The sequence below is a fragment of the Falco naumanni genome, chromosome 4 (genome assembly GCF_017639655.2).
Source record: "Falco naumanni isolate bFalNau1 chromosome 4, bFalNau1.pat, whole genome shotgun sequence".
In the NCBI taxonomy this organism is placed as follows: domain Eukaryota; kingdom Metazoa; phylum Chordata; class Aves; order Falconiformes; family Falconidae; genus Falco; species Falco naumanni.
This window is the reverse complement of record NC_054057.1, coordinates 35,827,540-35,846,008: the sequence shown is the minus strand read 5'-3', so window position 1 is coordinate 35,846,008 and position 18,469 is coordinate 35,827,540. Positions and strand designations below refer to the sequence as shown.

The 18,469-nt window shown below is 39.6% G+C and overlaps 1 protein-coding gene across 6 annotated transcripts in view; it reads left to right on the top strand.

Annotated features, from left to right (window-relative positions):
- PPP1R9A (protein phosphatase 1 regulatory subunit 9A) overlaps positions 1–18,469 on the top strand; it is a 146,278-nt gene that overhangs the window by 60,783 nt on the left and 67,026 nt on the right. The window lies entirely within an intron of this gene.

Here is an 18,469-nt window from a genome sequence, read left to right as displayed (position 1 = left end):
CATCTGTCAGACTTATGTACTACTTTTCTCCTACAAGTATTTAAATCTTACAATAAAAAAAAACCCCAAACCCACTGCTGGTTTTGAAGTTGTGATTTTGGCTTTTGTATTGTAAGCTTCGTGCTTACAAGTAAATTGAGCTGCTACATCCCCTCTGGCCACAACTTGGCTTCACGGCTGCGATCTTTACTTTTCTCTGGTACTGAGCAATCATGCAAGGTTACCCTGTAGTCAACCTTCAGTCTTGCTGTTAGCTGGTAATCCAGATGCTTATTTGATAGACATACTGGATCTCTTCTCACTGTAATTTGTGGTGTGGTCAGGCAGAGTTTGGATGGCTTACTGGGCATTTCACAAAAGCACATCACTGAACCATTGTGACACCTTTATCCCACCTGAATACCCAAACTGTAGTCAAAAAAGATGTTAAAAATGCAAAGTCACTCTGTAGGTTTTCAGCACTTAGGAGACAATTGCAAGAAAACATTTTGCTCTGGAGCAGATGAAATTTTCTTTCTTTTATAAGTGTAATTTAAGACCTTATTGAAGACAGACGAATGGGAGTGAGTCCACAGAGAATGCCGGTGTTTCTTTTGCTTTACCTGCAAGCTGCCAGATTTAAGGCTTCTATCTCTTTCACCATAACTTGGTGTGTATATTATTTTACCTTTTTATTTGTAATAGATTAGAAGGTAGTGAAAACAGCAATTTACTGTAAAACTATTGTTTGCTTTTACTACCTAGTATCACACTGTGTTTTTTTCATAGCCATTATTTGAGAAGAGCTTTTTCCAGTCTTCCACATTGTTTCTAGCACTTAGGACAGTACACAGTGACTGTCCTGCTTCAGAGGGCTTTGTTAATAGATATGAGCTCTTGGTTTTGTATTGTGGGATCGTCAAGGTTTAATGAACTTCATGGGGGGCTTCAGCGGTAGAAGAGGTGTGGTATTTCCATCTCTCAATTACAGGTGGTCTGTTTGGCAGCCTGCATTAAGGATCTTACACATTAATGACATGCCATGCAGATAGTAGGCAGAAGATTCATTTTATTATAGCTGGCGGTGGCAAGCTCTTACAGGAGTAGGAAAGCAGATTGAGGTAGCTTCCATGAAGGAGGATTAACCTGGATTCAATTATCTTGCATTGCGCACAGAAGGGTTTTCATCTAGGTGATTATCATGTAGCAGTAGCCTCTTGCTGACTGATTTCTAGTTCCCTACATAAGTTCCTAGTTAATCAGGCATTTTTTGAAAGGCAAAGTGACAGCCTTTGAATTGTTCTTATAACTCAGTGGAAGGATTTTTGTCCTGATCTGTTTTGGCATTAATCAGTACAAGCTGTAAGACAGTTAAGTTTTGGTAGAACAAAGAAAAAGCTTGAGTATGAAGAACCACTGTTGTATCGAAAATTAATTTTGTGTACACATGCTAGAACCCAATTTGTGCATCTGTTTTTCAAGCCACCTATCCTGGAAGAAGCTTGGAAAAGTCTGCTGTATTAATAAAATATAAGTTCTTTCCTAAACAAGAGACATGATGGCGTTTTCATAAATCTGCCTCTTGTAAACTGGAAGTCATAACATGAAGACGTAACAATTACAGTTTGTATTTCTGTTGTGCCTTCTTTACTGAGTTATGCTATGACATTTATCGGAAATAAAATTAAGCTGAGAGCATGTGAGACTGTAAATTCACCATTTGAAATCTTGAATTTAAGGCAGATTATGGCAGTTGACCTTTTGGCAAGACAGTCAGGCTTTTAGCGTAAAGGCAGGTCGAGTAAGATTACTTTGATACTGCTTTTATGAGGCCTGCTTGATGAGATAAAATAATTTTTAAAACTTGGGTTGAAGCAATGTCTCATACCTTTCAGGATAAATAGGCAAATACATGTGTGATTTATTCAAGTTGCTTTTAATTCGAAGTACTGTCAGACAGTTTTTAGTTTACTGTCATTGTAAGATTACCAGTTCTCTGCATCATTTTCTGTGACAACCACCTACTGTTGATGTTCTGTGTGGTACCAAACCCATTTAGCCACTTGGGTTAAAATGTCAATTGGAAAATTAAGTAAAATGATAAATGCCCTACACTGCCGGTGTTGCAGCTGCAATTTAAAACTTTAGACTGCCTTTTTCTTCTCCGGTATTTTGTGCACTACTCTCCTTTTTTATGGTAACTGTGCTTTTTGCAGTGGGGGTGCTCATGGTTCTGGAGATTTTTGAATTCTAAAAAGACAAGATGTTCCTTTTTCTTTGAAAAAAAGTGGAGGGAATCCATTTTATATTTGCAGAATCCTTCTGTTAAAACTGTACACTCTTCGGTGCAGACCCAGGAGGGGTACCTGTGTGGCCTGTGTGTGGTTCTTCTGCTCAGCTTTCTCACCGGAGGGTGGAGGGACTCCTGTGCTCAAGCAGCAAGAACACGTTCGTGCAGCTGCTTTATATCTGCAACAGGCTAATCCTGTTGGTCTTGAGTAATAAATATGTTTGGATTAATTTTTACCTTCTGGCATGCACTTTTATTGGGTTTACTCTTGAACAATCTGTGAAAACATTTCTTTCCTTCAAGACTGAAATGGTTGATAGCATTCTGTTAAGCACTGTGGCTCCTATTCTTACTTTACTGCAAAGAATTGAAAGCTAAAACTTGAGCTGACTTATAGACAGAATGGTGTTTGTGGTTATTCACTTTACTAGTACAATAGAAAAGGCTTTTTAAAATTGTCGTTTCTGTTTTCCAAATATCTGCTTTGCAAGCAAAAGGTTCCCTTTTGTTAATGTTTTTTGTTTTTTTTTTTTTTTTTTTAGAAGGTCAGAATATTTAATCAATAACAGTAAAGTTAAAGTTTTGAAGGTTAAAGTTTTACGAGCTTGACTGTTTTGATGTCCAATTACATATTTATTTTCCCACACTACCTGTATCTTAACTGACTTCCTCATTCAAGACAGTGGTTTTATTCACTGCTGGCTTTTTTAGGGGTGAAAAGCAGCCAGGAGATACATACGTACCAGTTGTCTGTCTTGTGGTTTCCCAGTGAAACGTGGTTTTCTTGAGCTAATTAATACTAACTTTTATTAGTAACTAAAGAAGGACTTGCAAAGATTGCTTCAAATTGTTTTCTATTTTTCCTTATGTTTGAACTCTGGAGGGTTGACTAAGAATGATAGTAATACCCCCCAAAAGAAGCCTTAGGATTGCTAGGTATTCTTGAAACCATAACTATAAAATAGTGTTTTAGAACATGTGCTTCTAAAAAACCTGGAGTGTACTTTTTTTTTTTTTTTTTCTGCTTAGGGATTCTTAAAAATAGAAATTCTGTATTCTAGCAAAGTTTTAGAAGATTAGTTTGCTGTCTTCCTTTGGCTGTTCATTCACAGCTCTCTGTGAGCTCTTAGGCAAGAGTCACAGACTTGCTGATTTCTTTAGACAATGAACTTAGCTGACTTAAAAATACTTAAATGTTAGGATTTTTTAGATGTTTGGGCATGTTCTCTTTATTCATTATATTAGGCTGGGGCAACCGTTAAAATCATGCTAAGATTATTGAAAGGCTTACTGTATTGGGTTTATAGCCTGTCATACACAGATTATACCCATTTTAATTTGTTATCTGGAGTATGTCCAGCTTCCGCTAAATGGCGTCTGTTTTAAAAGAAATGTGCAGCTGTTTGTAACCAGAATACAGTTACTGTGAGTGACAGCGATACCAGCTGTGTGCTACACACTTCAGCTGGTGGAATAACTGAACAGCATTCTCATAGATGCCCCTGCTCTGTTCACTACATTGACACAACATATAGAGAGCTTCTTCTGTAGCTTTTACACTTCTGTCTGCTCATGATAAGCAGCACTTTCTCCTCCTCTGCCTGGGCAGTTCTGGACAGAAAACTGTCATATTTTAGTTTCCCCCCAGTGATGGAATATTTGTCTTGAGATCTAGCTATTTCTGTCTGAAACAGGTCAAGAAGTTGTGTCTGGAAGACAGAAAGCCCAGAGGACTCAAGTCACCTGTAAAGGTCTGGGAGTTTGTTGGCCATACACATGCACATGCACAAGTGCATCCTCCCCATTTGCCATAGCAGCCAGGCTGAAACCATTTGCATTCTAGCAGAGAGAGCAAGCAAAAAGGTTGTATTTTCCCACTCTGTATTGATTTCGCTCCTGTAACTTCCCTGAGTTGTATTCCTGCATGTTGAATGACAGGAGCATGACAGGAGTCAGGACTGTCCTCTTCCATCAGGTGTCAGCCAGAGAAGGTTCATGTTCTCTCTTCAACATAAGGAGATGGTTTCAATGAGGCCAACAAAGGTCTTCTGCTTTGCTTTTTTGAGGCATGGCAATAACAGCCCTGGAAGCAGCCTGGCTGAGCCTTGTCTCAGTGTCTCTGGAACCGTGTGCCACAGGCACAGGAAGCCTGGTAAAGAATGGGGGAGTTGTACTGGTATCTGTGGTGCCCACAGCCTGGGCTCCATGGAGCTCCACAAACACCTTCTCAGGATGGACAGCAGTGGGTGCTACACTTTGCATTTGGATCTCTGGAATTTCAAATCCATCACAGATTGGTATGTCGGAAATGTCTCTAAAATCTGAAATTATGCAGTAAATTTGGGCACAAAGAGTAGAACTGTGTAATGACTTAATGCAAGCAAAACTCATTCTAGTTTTTATACTAATTCAGTTTTACTATAAAATACAAGGGTTAGAGTGAAAAAAAAAAAATAATATAGATCCCCACCTCCTCTCTTGGGAATGATGAAGTTAATTTTCATAGAATCATAGGATCATTTAGGTTGGAAAAGACCTTTAAGGTCATTAAGTCCAACCATTAGCTCAAGACTGCCAAGTCCACCACTGAACCATTATGTCCCGAAGTGCCACACCTACACGTCTTTTACATAGCTCCAGGGATGGTGACTCAACCACTTCCCTGGGCAGCCTGTTCTAATGCGTGACAACCCTTTCAGTGAAGAAATTTTTACTAATATCCAACCTAAACCTCCGCTGGTGCAACTTGAGGCCATTTCCTCTCGTCCTGTCACTTGTTATCTGGGAGAAGAGACCCCCACCTGCCTACGGCCTCCTTTCAGGTAGTTGTAGAGAGCAGTAAGGTCCCCCCTGAGCTTCAATGAGCAAAATAAGTTTTGCTATTGATCTCAAGGGAGTAATACCAGACTTTGTGCCTGATGTCACAGCAAACAGTAAAGTTGAAAAATGTCCAAAAATAGTGTTGAATTGAGTCACTTTAAATGTATTTATCTTGAATCCCCACTTCGCAGCATTATTGCTGTAGTTCATCGTGAGCTAGCATTATTCATTAATACCGGCTTATCCCCATGATCCTTCTTTCTCTTTGTCTATTCGTTTGGATATACTGTGTATACACATTTGTAACCTTCTGTTTCTTGCTCTGTTAATACCATATTTTAAATTGCACTTAGAGCTGGTGCATTTGAACCAGTCATGCAGTCAGACCAGGGAACCCCTGCTCCTGGCTTGTGTTAAAAGAATCTGTTACCCTGCTTACCATATTAGGAGGTATTAAGGAGACTAAATTCTTCTGGAAATACAGACTGTCTGATTTTTGAAGCATTGGCGTGATTAACTGTAATGTAATATACTCGGTATGAATGCTTAATGGATAAACATTCTTTCGCTTACCTTAGGCAGTTTTACATCTTACTAGGATGCAATTCACTGTGCTAAACAGTGCGAATGGGAAACTATCATTAGAAAAAATGCAGTCAGCCAAAATGAATTCTGCCTGCAGGTGCAATTAAGGGATTGGTAAGTCTACAATATGAAGTAATTGGGTAGTGATCTGGCACTGAGAATGCTGCATTGCACTTTCCGTTTGAAAGATGTTTACAAAATACAGCAAACCTTTTGCTGTATTACAGAAGCTTTTCCGTTAATCCTCTTAGCCTCTGGCTATTTGTCCATTTTTATATACAAGCAATGACATTAACAGGCTGAACGGCTGGGTTTTGGTGGGAGTGGGTGCAACACTCCTACTGAATTAATGCAACACCCCATTAATTGGTCTCTTTTATATCACTGCATGGTGATATGTGAATGTAACAATAGGCTATCAAAGGCTTTAGATTCCTTAGAATCAGAAGCATTTCAGTCAATGTAGAAAAATACCTGCTTGTACTAGAAACTACCCCATATAACATGTGCCATCTTAAATTGGGGGATTATGTTTACCCTGCACAGAAGGCTGGTTGAAGACCTATTTAATATCTAGTGTCATATTTAAGCTATGCTTCAACTCATAAGCTGTGTACTTAAGTAATGAATAATCTGTGCGCTGGCACTATACAAAGGAAGAGTTAACACATCTCTTAGTTGTTCTTAATAGAATATTTCAATAGAATTTCCCACAGTCATCTTAGACCACAGGACTGCCTTTATTTAGTAACATAATCTCAGTTAAAGAATTCATTAAGGAAGAATTTCTTACTTAAAAAAAAAATCCAGCATTTCTTCGTTTAAGGTTTTTATATGAACTTAGTTACTATGAAAAGTGATGGTAGGACAGCTTTAGAGATTCAGAAAGGCTCCTGCTACGGTCTGGCAGGGAAGTGCATTTGCTTATTATGCCTTGGTCTGAGGCCAGGCTCTAAAGTCTTCTGGTTTCTGGCACTGGAGATCCTTCCCCCTGGCTTACTCAGTCTTTGATTCATCTGCAGCAGTATTGGTAAGATTGCCAATTAGTACCAAATGCGGTAGCTGCTAGGAATGAGACAAAGTATATGAGAGAGTCATAAAAAACCTTCAGGGAAGTTGCAACTTTACACCTCAAAAAAGCAGAATAGAAATTGTATTGATGATGCAGTATTGAGAAAATTGGACATCAAGTCAGACTGTTTCCACCTCTTTTCTTCCACCTCTGCTTTGTTCTCTGCCTTAAGTAATGGGATAGATAGCAATTTGTACTACTTACAATGCAATTTTATATATATATTTATATATATATAAATAAATATATATATAAGCATTGCATTCATTTTTTTTCAGTTTATAAAATATAAGTTCACAATAAAACTAGAGTTGGATGAATTATCTCTGCATAATTTATTCAGCAAATCTATTTAATGCCTGTGATCATTTTTGTGTCCTTTTTTCCCTTTGAATTATTTTCTTAACAGTTCTGACATCTGTAAATGAATAAAAGGAATTACTTGTGAAATTTTGTTTTTGTAGATTCATTTTTAATGAATATGCAAGTTACATAATTTGTCTCTGCTGACATTTATTTTAACTAGAAATAAGAATGTTTTGTGAAAGGTCCATATTTTGTTTCAGGTTTGCCTCTGAGAACATTTGTGGCATTTTTACTTTGTTTGGACATCTTGGCTTGTAGGCTGAGGGAGAGTGAGATGGCAGGGAGAAGAAACACTGACATGTTGATTCATGGTGACGTAGCTACTGTACGGCAGTCTGTACTAATTGGTACCAGAAGCAGCATTTACTCTTGGATAGCTCATGTGTCACACTCTTGAAGGCAGAAGAAAAATAGCGCCTTCAGTTACGATGTAAATTGGCAGCAATGCAAAGATCTGGAAGAAATACTGCAGCAGATTCAGGAATACATGTCTAGGTGCAGACATTGCAACTTTGCTTTGTTCTCTTGTATGTATTTAAACTTGTTTAGACACCAGAGGTCCAAACTCGAGGTTGTACTGTAGTATAATTAATTTGTCAAACTCAGCTTACTATAAACATTGCTATTTGCATGCTTATTTCCATGTTCAAAGATACAATGCGTTCTTGAGCATGCTAGTTTGTTACCTTGGCAATAGAGGGGCTTGCCAAAAGAGTGATAAAATATATCTGCTGTCACGTTGGAAACAAATGTTCTGCTGAAATATTCTTGTTGATATTTTTATAATTTTTTGTATAGCATAGCTATCAATGTGGTCTTTTTGCAGCTGCTTCTTCATTCTGCTGGATAGAGACACTTTCAAGGGTAGGCAAAATGTTTTTGCTTTGCCCTGAAACAGGAGTGCAGTTGCAGTGAGCCAAAGTAATTCAGGTTTAAAGGTCAGTACTGCACTGCTGCAGGCAGTAACGTGTTAAATTGATGTACCTAGATCTCTGATCCGTCTGGGATCTGTGCAAGAAGTCCAGCAGGAGAGACTTTCTGAGGAACCCTGAGTTTTATGGGAATGCAATACAGTGGAGTTTGTCTCATGGCTCTTTTCCCTGCAATTGTCAAGCTACTGTCATGAAAAATACAAGCGTTTTTTTCCCCCGATTTTTATTCTCAATTTCTCTATTATTCTCTGTTTCTATTTATTCTCTATTCCTATTTCAGACAGTAGACAGTAAAAGATTTAAACAATTGAGAAGTAAATTTTTGTCACTAACTTTCGGTGATAGAAAACAGAGTTAAAAGGAGGGAAGGTGAGGGCAAAGGAATGAATTACATATGAAGTGTACCCATGAAGTACACAAAACTTAAAAATTCTCCATGGGATTCATATGTGATCAGTAAGACTCAGGGGAGTCACCACACTAGTCATTTATTTGTCCCATTATACTGTTGCTTCCAAGCTACTGCATTACAAAAACCAACCCACTGCCCAAGAAGATTTAGACCCAAGTCTGTAAAACTCATCAAACAGAATTCAGTGAAAATCATTTAGTGTGTACCAGTAATGTAAGAGAAAAACAGGACAGTGTCAGAATTTCCCATTTGTAATAGTGGTTATGGAAAAAAAATAGTGAAAAGGATGGAAAGACAAAAATGTCATGGAATTGTGATTGGTCATTACCTGCAAAACAGGAATATTCAGATAAGACTATTCAGATATTCCATGTGAGCTGTGTTTTCAATACCAATGAATCTTTTTAAGTCTGACCAGGGTGACCCTTTCGGGATAAACAAGTTGAGTTACTGAGTTTGCCTTCCAGCAAAAGGTATGTCTTATGTTCAGATATATTACAAAGGGTTGCATGCTGAAAGCATGGAAAATGAGTTTAATAAAAAAAGAGCAGAGAAATATTCTCAATTTTTTTGTGTTGAAGTAATTTGATATTTGCCAATGAGTGAACTGTTTGGGTTTTTAGGGTTGCTATGGGACGATAGCTGAAATTTTTCCAGGATTGGTTTAGAGACATATTTGCCTTCAACAACCTAGAGGCTATAATTTGTTGCCTGTGTAGAAAAGAAAGAAATTATTCGTGCCATCTGTGTTTCTCATGACACGATGTTCCTGAAGTTTCACATGAGGAGGATTGCTGCTCCAAAGGGCAAGCCAGGTCTGCAGGGACTCATGCCCATGGGAGACAGTTCAGTCTTCACTTTTCATTTTTCACTGGGCACTAGATCAGGATTGTCAACAAGGACACTAGGTGTTGTATAATGACTCAGTGTCTGTGAGACCACCATATTTTTTTTTAATAGCTTCTTAAGTATGTAAGTTTTAATTTTTTTTTCAGAGGAGCTTATCTTGTACTCAAGACCCTTAAAAAGTGTGAAGAGATGATGTTGCCACTTGTTTCCAACAGGTTTTGGAACCTAAATCCACCCTAAATGGATGCAGCATGGGAAAATTCACATTCTGCCACTGCAGAATTTATTTTAGTCAAAGTTACAGCCTACAAGAAATTCCCTTTCAGCAGAAGTTTGCTGTACTGAAAGCACTTGGAGTAACTCATTCTTGAACTGCAGGACACCCTCTCTCTCTCCCTGGTTTTGAGCTGCTGTTGGCAGTAGTGGTGGGGCAGGCTGCATCTCGGATGGTTTTGTTTTGTTGAATGCTTTATTGAATTATTATCCCAGCGCTTGTTGCTTTGCAGAGGTCTCATGTTCCAAAGTCTCTGAAAGAGGTGTGTTGCTTGGCAATGGCTTTGAGTGTAATTAGCAGATGACCAGAGATTATCTGTGTTGGGGTAGCCTTAGACTGGATCAGTGATACATGTCATTTATGGAGGGAGGAGGCAGGGGCTTTGAAAAATACACTGCATTAAGAAAGCACAGGTAAAGTCAGGGGGGCATCTATTGCTCTCCATGAAGGAGGCAGCAGCTCTGTTGGCTCATTGATGGAGTCAAAATAAGAGCCAGTATCCAAAGAACAAGAGTTTCTCAGAACTCATCTGGTTTTTCTAAAACTTGAACTGCTGATGTGCTTTTTTTTTTTTTCCCCAGGATAGGATATTGTCACAAGAGAGAGTCCCTTTATAGAGTGAGGAAAACTCACCCAATGAAAAGAGCACCTTCTGTCTCCTCATCAATCCTTCTTAGAGAAGCACATACAATACAGGGTGTTTTCAGCTAAGAGAATGTTACTTATGACTGTAAACATTTTTACTTATCTTCTACTTAGCTAAGTAAAAAATTAACTTCAAGGAGCAAGGTTTCAGAGAGCACTAATATGAAAACTTAGTATTTTCAGGAGATCTTAATCTCCTTTGTCAAAGAGCACTCATCTGTATTGACACAATATTAGCCAAATAATGATCAGGATTTTTTTCTGTGTTCTTAGAAATTACTCTGTAAGAGCACATCTGTATTAGCTTTCATTTTACTCTCCAGCACCAGGGCTTATTTTCACTTGCTAATTACTCTGACCTATCTTAATGAAGAGTAACAGCATGAAGTTTTCACATGGGGCACACATCTCATTTCCAGCAACAGTGATTTTGTGTTTTTCTGCTATGTAGACAAGTAGTGACATAAATTGTAACAAAACTAGTACATCAGCAATAAAACGAGTACAAACTGAATAAATAATAAATGCATATAAATAATAAACTGTGTTGATTCTAGGAACTACTTAAAACAGGTGTTTTAAAGGAGTCACACCTGAAACTGAGCCAAGTAGCAGAAAGGCAGGGTAACACTTGTGTTTGTCCACAGAATATTTTAGATGTCAGAGAGAAGGAGAAATCTGAAAATTTGGCATTCTGTTTGCTTTAAGATGCCAAGAAGGCCACATTTTCATACCAATATGTCAACTCTGAGCTACACAGAATTTAAAATCCTTTGGTAAGGGATTTGTAGTGGAGGAGCAGTTCAATGCACTCCTCTACTTTCATGCATCCCTCTTGGAAGGACCTGAGCATTTTAGCTGGGTCACTTTCAATCCCTGCAGCCCCTCTGAGCTGAAGGAGTAGGACCTCCTGATTTGACAGTAGTGAACGCAGTGGAGAGGTCAGAGAGAGTGAGCAAGTATGTCCTGTCATGGTTGATACCAGGGCATGATCCATCAGTACCACGAAAGCAATTTCAGTTCCGTGTTTGTGCCTGAAACTGCACTGCATAAAATTTAAGATACTTGTTTTGGTGAAATGAGCTTAAAAGTGAAGTCTGCCTTGCTGCTAAACTGCTTGTACTGGGCAGCAAAACCACATTCATGGCACAGACCTAATGACTGCGTGTGGTTAGTCCGTGCATTTTAATGTCTCTCAGGCAGTGAGACTGTGGCACAGTTCGGGGTTAGCATCAGTTGGGTGCTTCTCCCTGTAAACAGGCCAGGTGCAGGACATGCTGTAGGGGACGGAGCTGTATGGATGCAAGCTGAGATGTGTTGGCGCTGCTGTGGTACAGTGACACTGTTTTTTCACTAGACATGGTCTTCAATGCTGTTCTAACAGACAGAAGGCTGATAGGTGTGCCAGTTGCCTAAAACGAGAATATCTAGAGATAATGTTTTCCAGCTTGTATCAACAAATTGAACAGTTTGGTTGTGCATGGCAGGAGTTGCTCCTGGCTCTCCATCTTATGTCAGAAGAGGTGTCTCTGGGATGGAGAAGTCTAGGGCCCAGATACTTGCAGGATTTCAGAAACAAAAATCTGCTGAGCAGTTTTTTCGCCAGAGTTTCAGGACACTTAAAACAGATCTTTCTTCTTCAGAGCTTTCTGAGGGAAAACCCCAGGCTTGGTTTTGCTGTTAGACGATCAGTTTCTTTCAATATTGCAACTGTCTAATCCCCATTTGTGTCTTATCCGTGCAGTTGCTTCTTGGGAAGATTTGTCTCCTTGGTGCTTCTGTGCTGAAGCATTAGTGACAGCTGATGCCCACGCAGGCTTTAGGGGAGCATGAAGCCAGGAAAGCTGGAGAAGCCTGTGGTGGCTTCTCCTTACCGATTCACTCCCTTTGACCGTGACAAAGCGACCACATTGCAAAGACTCTTTAAAAAAGAAGTCACCTGTTTCAGATGTTGTCAGAGATTCCTCTCCTCCCTGAAGCTATGCTGTAGAGAGACTTTCAAGCAGAAGATAATGCATGATTAAGGTTATCCTCAGTGCTGTGGTTGCCTCCTGCCCTTGTGGGGTGCAGCACAGGAGTAGTTCGCACAACTGTTTGTGCTTCAAGTACAACATGGTAGGTCAGTGTCACATCCATGAACGTCTGATTTTTCCTGCGGCACTCTTATGACTCTTCCTCACTTCTCTGTCCACAAGAGAATTTTTCATCCTTGGTGGAGGGAGCCCAGCAGTTCAGTTTAGTATATTTAAAACAAGACGTGATTGTAAAACTGCTCTGAAGACATAGGCAGCTACCCTGCAAATGTACCTGTTCCTCCTCCCAGAAGATAGGGAGCTGCTATTGTGTGCTGTTCTAGACTTAAAGACATCTCTAGACTAGACTAGACATCTAGAAGGTATCATCCAGAACTTGTGATGTTTTCTGAATGTCCTATGCCCAAACAACTTACTTGACCACTATGTTTCCTTATTTGGATTCTTGCTAACAATCTCAACAAAGCTTGTCTGAAATTCCGGCTGTTACTGTAATTAACGATAATGCTTCCGATACAAAATATTTATGATTTCCATCCATGTCTGCATTAAAGACAACCTTTGGGTTTTCATCTTTCCCAAAGTCAACAGGGTGTATGGGGCAGAACCAGCCAAAGGAAATTGTTATTACTGTCATTATAATTAAGGCTGCCGAAAAATGTATCTGTGGTGTCAGGTTCATTAGTTCCCTTTAGTGTTTGCACATTTCTGTTTTCTCTCGATTTCAGTGCAGGAAAACCAAGTTTATTCACTTGGAGAAGAAAACGGGTGATTGGAAAGATTAGAGTTTGTGCTCCAAGGTCCATGCTCTCCAAATGCAGACACTTGTCTGTGCCAAGTTTTGTTCCCTCCGCATGAGAGAGTTCTCTGTGGCTCTCTCTCAGCAAATACACAGCACACCCTGGAGATGAGTCATAAAAGGATAAAACTATAAGGTAGTTCTGTAATTATTCACCTTCCTGCATTGGAAGTAGGCACAGTAATGATATATGGCCAGAAGAATTCCTGATCATTCTCAGGGCTTCTCACCAGAATATACAGAGAGGTGACCCATTTGGTTGCTTCTGCTGTCTGCAAAGGAGGTGTGGAACAAAGATGTTCCAAATTATTAGAGTTTTGAAAATGTCATGCAAGAAGGGTAATAATGCCAATTATCACTCTGGCGGAGCTTCTTGTATGTACTAAAGCAAACATCATGCACTCAAGCAGTGAGCATCGGGTGTTCTTCTGGGAAGCCACATTCAGTCCCTTTACAGTAAATTGTGGATGCTCTTTCTGGAACCATGGCTCCATACCAAGACCCAGGAAACCCAAATTCTGGCCTTGGTCTTGCCTTGAGTTGTGAAAAAAGGAAAGGATTTCGCATCATCCATCCCAAAACTGATAGTATTGCTTTTTATGTCTGCAATTGTGCCTGAAAATCTCGGTTCTCCATAATGGGTCAGGAGGTGCCTCTGATAGATAGATATCTTTGGTTGTTCTTGCCCAAGGATGGTGATGAAAGGGAAAGGGTTGTGCAGGTTTGAGGAGAGCTTTCAGCAATGTTTAGTGTTCACACAAGCAATCCCAGTCTCTTTTGCTGGCAAGTACTATCCTCTGCTTAGTGACAGTTGACAATCAGCTAGCGAGTACTTCTCAGGATTAACCAACAATGTCAAGCTCAGCTTGTTGGTGGCCACCAGCAGCACGTATAGTATTGGCACCCACTGATCAGGAGCACAGGTTGTAATAACCACTCTGTGGCCTAGCATCACTTCCAGGGTGGCCTCTAGCATACCAATGTTACAAAACCTTTACCATGAATTTTCAGAAATAAGAAAATGTTGGCGAAAAGTAGTAGTTTATTGGTCTTACATGGCATCATTATGGTGAGGTAGTGGCTGTGATGCCTACTCCCCTCCCTGCCAGAGACATGACTTGCTGGCAAATGTTCACTGTTGGAAACGTTTGCTTTCTGAACAGAGACATGAGAGGCAGGCATTACGCCAGTGTAGCAATAGCGCGTGGAAAGCATGGTTTTATAATTGGTATTGCTCAGTGATCACCAGCATACATTGGCTGTGGCCCCTGACATGGAATGGCCCAATATAATCAAGAATTGCACGTAAGTGAGGCTATTTGTGCATGTGTTAAGCTTGAGTAACCGAAGGTGTGGTAGAACAGCCGCAGCCACTGCAACAAAGTGCTGTCCACCAGTGTGCAGTTCTTGCGCAGTTCTTTCTCTTTGGTGGCCACCAGTCATTGGAGAGGTAAAAAGCGTGGATGGCAAGGCAGTCAGCAGCAGCTGAACCTGAGATCAAATCAGGTCTTGTTCCTTAGCACAGCTTGCAAAGACAGTATAGGTATATCCAGCGTATACTCAGTATGTTTGGCACTTTCTTAAACACATGAGATGAGACAGTCTTTATGTTGCGGAGTTTATAGCCTGCAAAACTAGTAACATGGTTAATGTAGCACCAGACTGGCTAGCCCACGGGAAGGATAGCCCATGTGATTCTGCATAATTCATCTGCATTCTGAATTCCTTACAGAAGTAAAAAAGAGTTGTCACTACCAACTGCTTACCAGCAAAATTCTGTAAAGATTCATGTTAGTTGTGTGTGAGAAAATGCCCCAAACTTAGAAAGCTTTTCCTTTTTCTGAGAATAATCAGTTTCCATCTTTCTGGTCTTACTCATAAAATTAAGTATTAGAACCAAAATGTGGGTTTTTTTCTGAATTAGAGCCTGCAACATATTTTTATAGTTAGTGACATGTCTTTTCTAGCTTGTGCTCTGTCACTGCTCTCTGAAGGAGAAGAAAGTAGTCAAGCATGTGTATGTATGGCCTCCCTGGGGTGCCACCCAGGGTGCCTAACAATACCTGCTTCTTTGATCATACAGTTTGTCATTATTTTGATGCTGGATGAATTGCTGATGACCCTTTGTTCCTTCACTTTAAAGAAGACAGAAGTACGTTCTGTTAACAGCAGCATTGGAGTGAGCCTGTCAGTTCTTCGGGTTTTGTTTGTTTTGACATACACATTGAGTACTGGTATCCACTGGGTTGTCATCATGCTTGGTGGCTTTTTATTACAAGTGCTGTTGTAAATCCTAGTAAATGTCACAGGAGAGGTAATACTAAATACTTATACTAAATACTTGGAGAGGTACAAGCAGAGATTAAGATGACGTGTTGGATTTTCCTGGAAAAGAGCTTTCTTTAAGCAATGGCTCAGTGGGCTTTGTTGCCGTGGGTACTTGGCCAGTGTGACAGCGAAACCAAATCTGTTAAATCACAGGGCATGGGAGAATTCCCATGACTCTGAAATCACACACACACATTCCAGGAAATACAACAGCAACAGATATGGTGAAGTAGATCTACTTAATTTAAGTTGACCATACTTTGAGGAAAAAGTTATAACTGTTTATTTTGGTTTTAGCAAAGTAAAGTCTTGAGTGGCCGTTCTCATGGCTGTACTGAACAAGCAGTTCATTACTATGGTGGATAGACTGTTTCACAGAGAAAGAAAATTTCAAAGCACAAATTTTCTTTACTTCGTTTTAACACCCAGAGATTCATTTTGTAGAATCAGTCAGCCATGACGTGTTGTTGTGCAAAATGAGGTAAATGACATAAAAGCATATCCTCCTTCTTCCCCTAGTGAAAATATACGTTGAAGGTGTGCACAGGATCATATGACCAGCATACAAAAGATGTGTGTTAATGCCAGGTAGGAAACAGAGCCTGTTTTCCCTTGATGCTGTCAGTGATCCTACAATTTCAGATTGAATGCTTAGGTAAGATACTGGATAAGAGTGGCATGATTTATTTGGAGACATAATGATAACTATTTACCACCAACAGTACCTCTAGTTCCCTTCACATGTGCAAATCTAAATGTTCTGAAACAGTGAGGGAGATTTCTGTCTAATCTGCTTCAGGAAAAATCATCCCAAACAAGAACTCAATATATGATTTGATGCTTTAAAAGAAAATTATCCTGAAGCCTATCCACTGACTTTGCAACAAATTTGGAACTGCTGCCACAATATACTAATGCCAGTCATTGAACGAAAGGAAAAGAATGGGGCTGGTTAACATGATGACAAGGAATCAAAAAATAAATATACTTATTTTGCGACATAATTTTTTCTTATACCTCACCCTCATCTATTCTTTGTCTCCAGCAAGCAATATTTATCTACCTGTCTCACTGTCCTTCAACAGCTAGTGACTGTATCTCCATTTTTCTTGAAAACATCCATCTCTGTTCCACATTTCAAACGCAGGTCTCTCTTGTCATGTTGATAAATGAGACAATCTGAGCTGAACTCACATGAACTTGCTTGCACGTTTGCTGCATTTCAGACCTAAAGGTTTGTGGTCAGGCCTTAGCTCAGTAATGTTTTAGTTGGGCCTAGCTCTACTGATTGATATTTATTTTGGTTGATGTTGGCATGAATAAGGTTGGGTTTGGATATGGAACCCTTAGTGGGCATAGTTGCCTTTGAAAGCTGAGCACAGAGGAGGGAGGCTGCCAGGGGAGGTTATCCACCAGCCTGCAGCATGGCTTTTCATTGCTGTTGACTGGGCTCTTCTGGACTGGTTTGACCTATTCTGGTGTCAGGGTAGAGATGGCTGCCATGAGTTGTACTTCTCAATCAAAAGATAAATGGGATGACCTTCTGTCCCGTACCTGCTTCTTTTTCATTACATACAGGCTAGCACCGTTAGATCTGCGGGTTTTTTTCAGGCTTCATACGGCCTACATAGAAAAACCATGTTCATGATTCTTCCTGTCTTCAAGTGTTTTGAGAAGCAGCAGACAGGGGTACGTAACATGAAGAAGTCTTTTATCTTGTGTAAAAGATGTCTGTGAAAGACATGGAGTAACGAAACACTTTTCAGAACTCTTCTATCAGGCTGTTAAGCATGTATGGACACCTTCCATTTTGTTTTCTGTTTTAGCTGGGAGTTCGACCCAATGGTGTTGACAACAGGAGCAGAATTTAATATATTGTTCGAGGCCTCTACAAAACAATAGATGCAGATGCAGTTATTGCATCCACAAACAGAAGCTTAGGGAAGCAGTGGAGGGTTTCTCCATTTTTGTGTTGTGTGGCCAGAACCTGCACGTAGATTTTGCAGGTTATTTTAAACCAAGTAAATAATTACATTTCCTTATACTTCTTTTTGCATCAGTGTCTCTTCTCCAATCTTACACATACTAAAGCAGCATAAAATGTTCAGTAGCACTGGGCAGCGTGTGATTGACTTTACTTAGCTTTTGGATATATTTATGAAGACTTCTTAGGAACATGATTTAGTTAAAACAGTCTTTTTCTTGCATCAATATCACTAAAAGTCAATGTGAGATAGGTTTGTGGATTCTTAGAAAATATTTATCATATCAGTCTTCTTGGAATAGGCAATTTCTTAAGTGTTTCACATTGATATAAAATACGGGAGTTAAAATTTCCATAGAGTGACTAATGCCTTTTCTGTTTTGACCGCTACTTTATATAAAGCTAGAGGTTTTTTGCAGTAGCTTTGTGGTAGCCATAACACAGTTGCTATACTTATGACAGTATGTAACAGTATTTTTGTATTGCAACTTTAATGTATTTACTATTTAAAAGAAATTGATGTGCATGAGCAGCTTTTTGGGCGGGTGAAACCTCAGTGGAAATGAGCCCAGCTTCTGGCATTGCACTGGGCAGCAAGCTGGCATGCTTGCTCGAGGGGCAGCCCTTACGGAGCCTCCTGGCAAGGCTGTACGAGAGCAGGCTTCTTGAGACCCTCTGAATATACATGTAGCTACATAGCATGGTGCAGTGTTTCATGTTGTAAGAGAAACAGTGATACAGTACAACATGGCTACATAATTGTATCTTCTGCAGGGTGCCTGTAAAAGAGGAAGAGGAGATATGAGAAATTGTTTCATTTGAAGTAATGAATATGACATATGTGTGGAACTGAAGTTCAGTGGAATTATTACCACTAATAATGCATATTCTGTCATTGCTGCCAAATATGGACAGTTAAGTGAATTAAGCTGGCAAACTCTGACATCTAAAATATGAAAATATGCTTTTCCTGACTGTTTAAAGTTCCCGAAGGTCTGAATAACCTCTGATTGAAGGCCATGTTTATGTTGAAAGTATGATAGAAGGTAACATAAAGAATATGATCAGGTTAATGCAGTCAATGTTAAATTACTGCTTTAG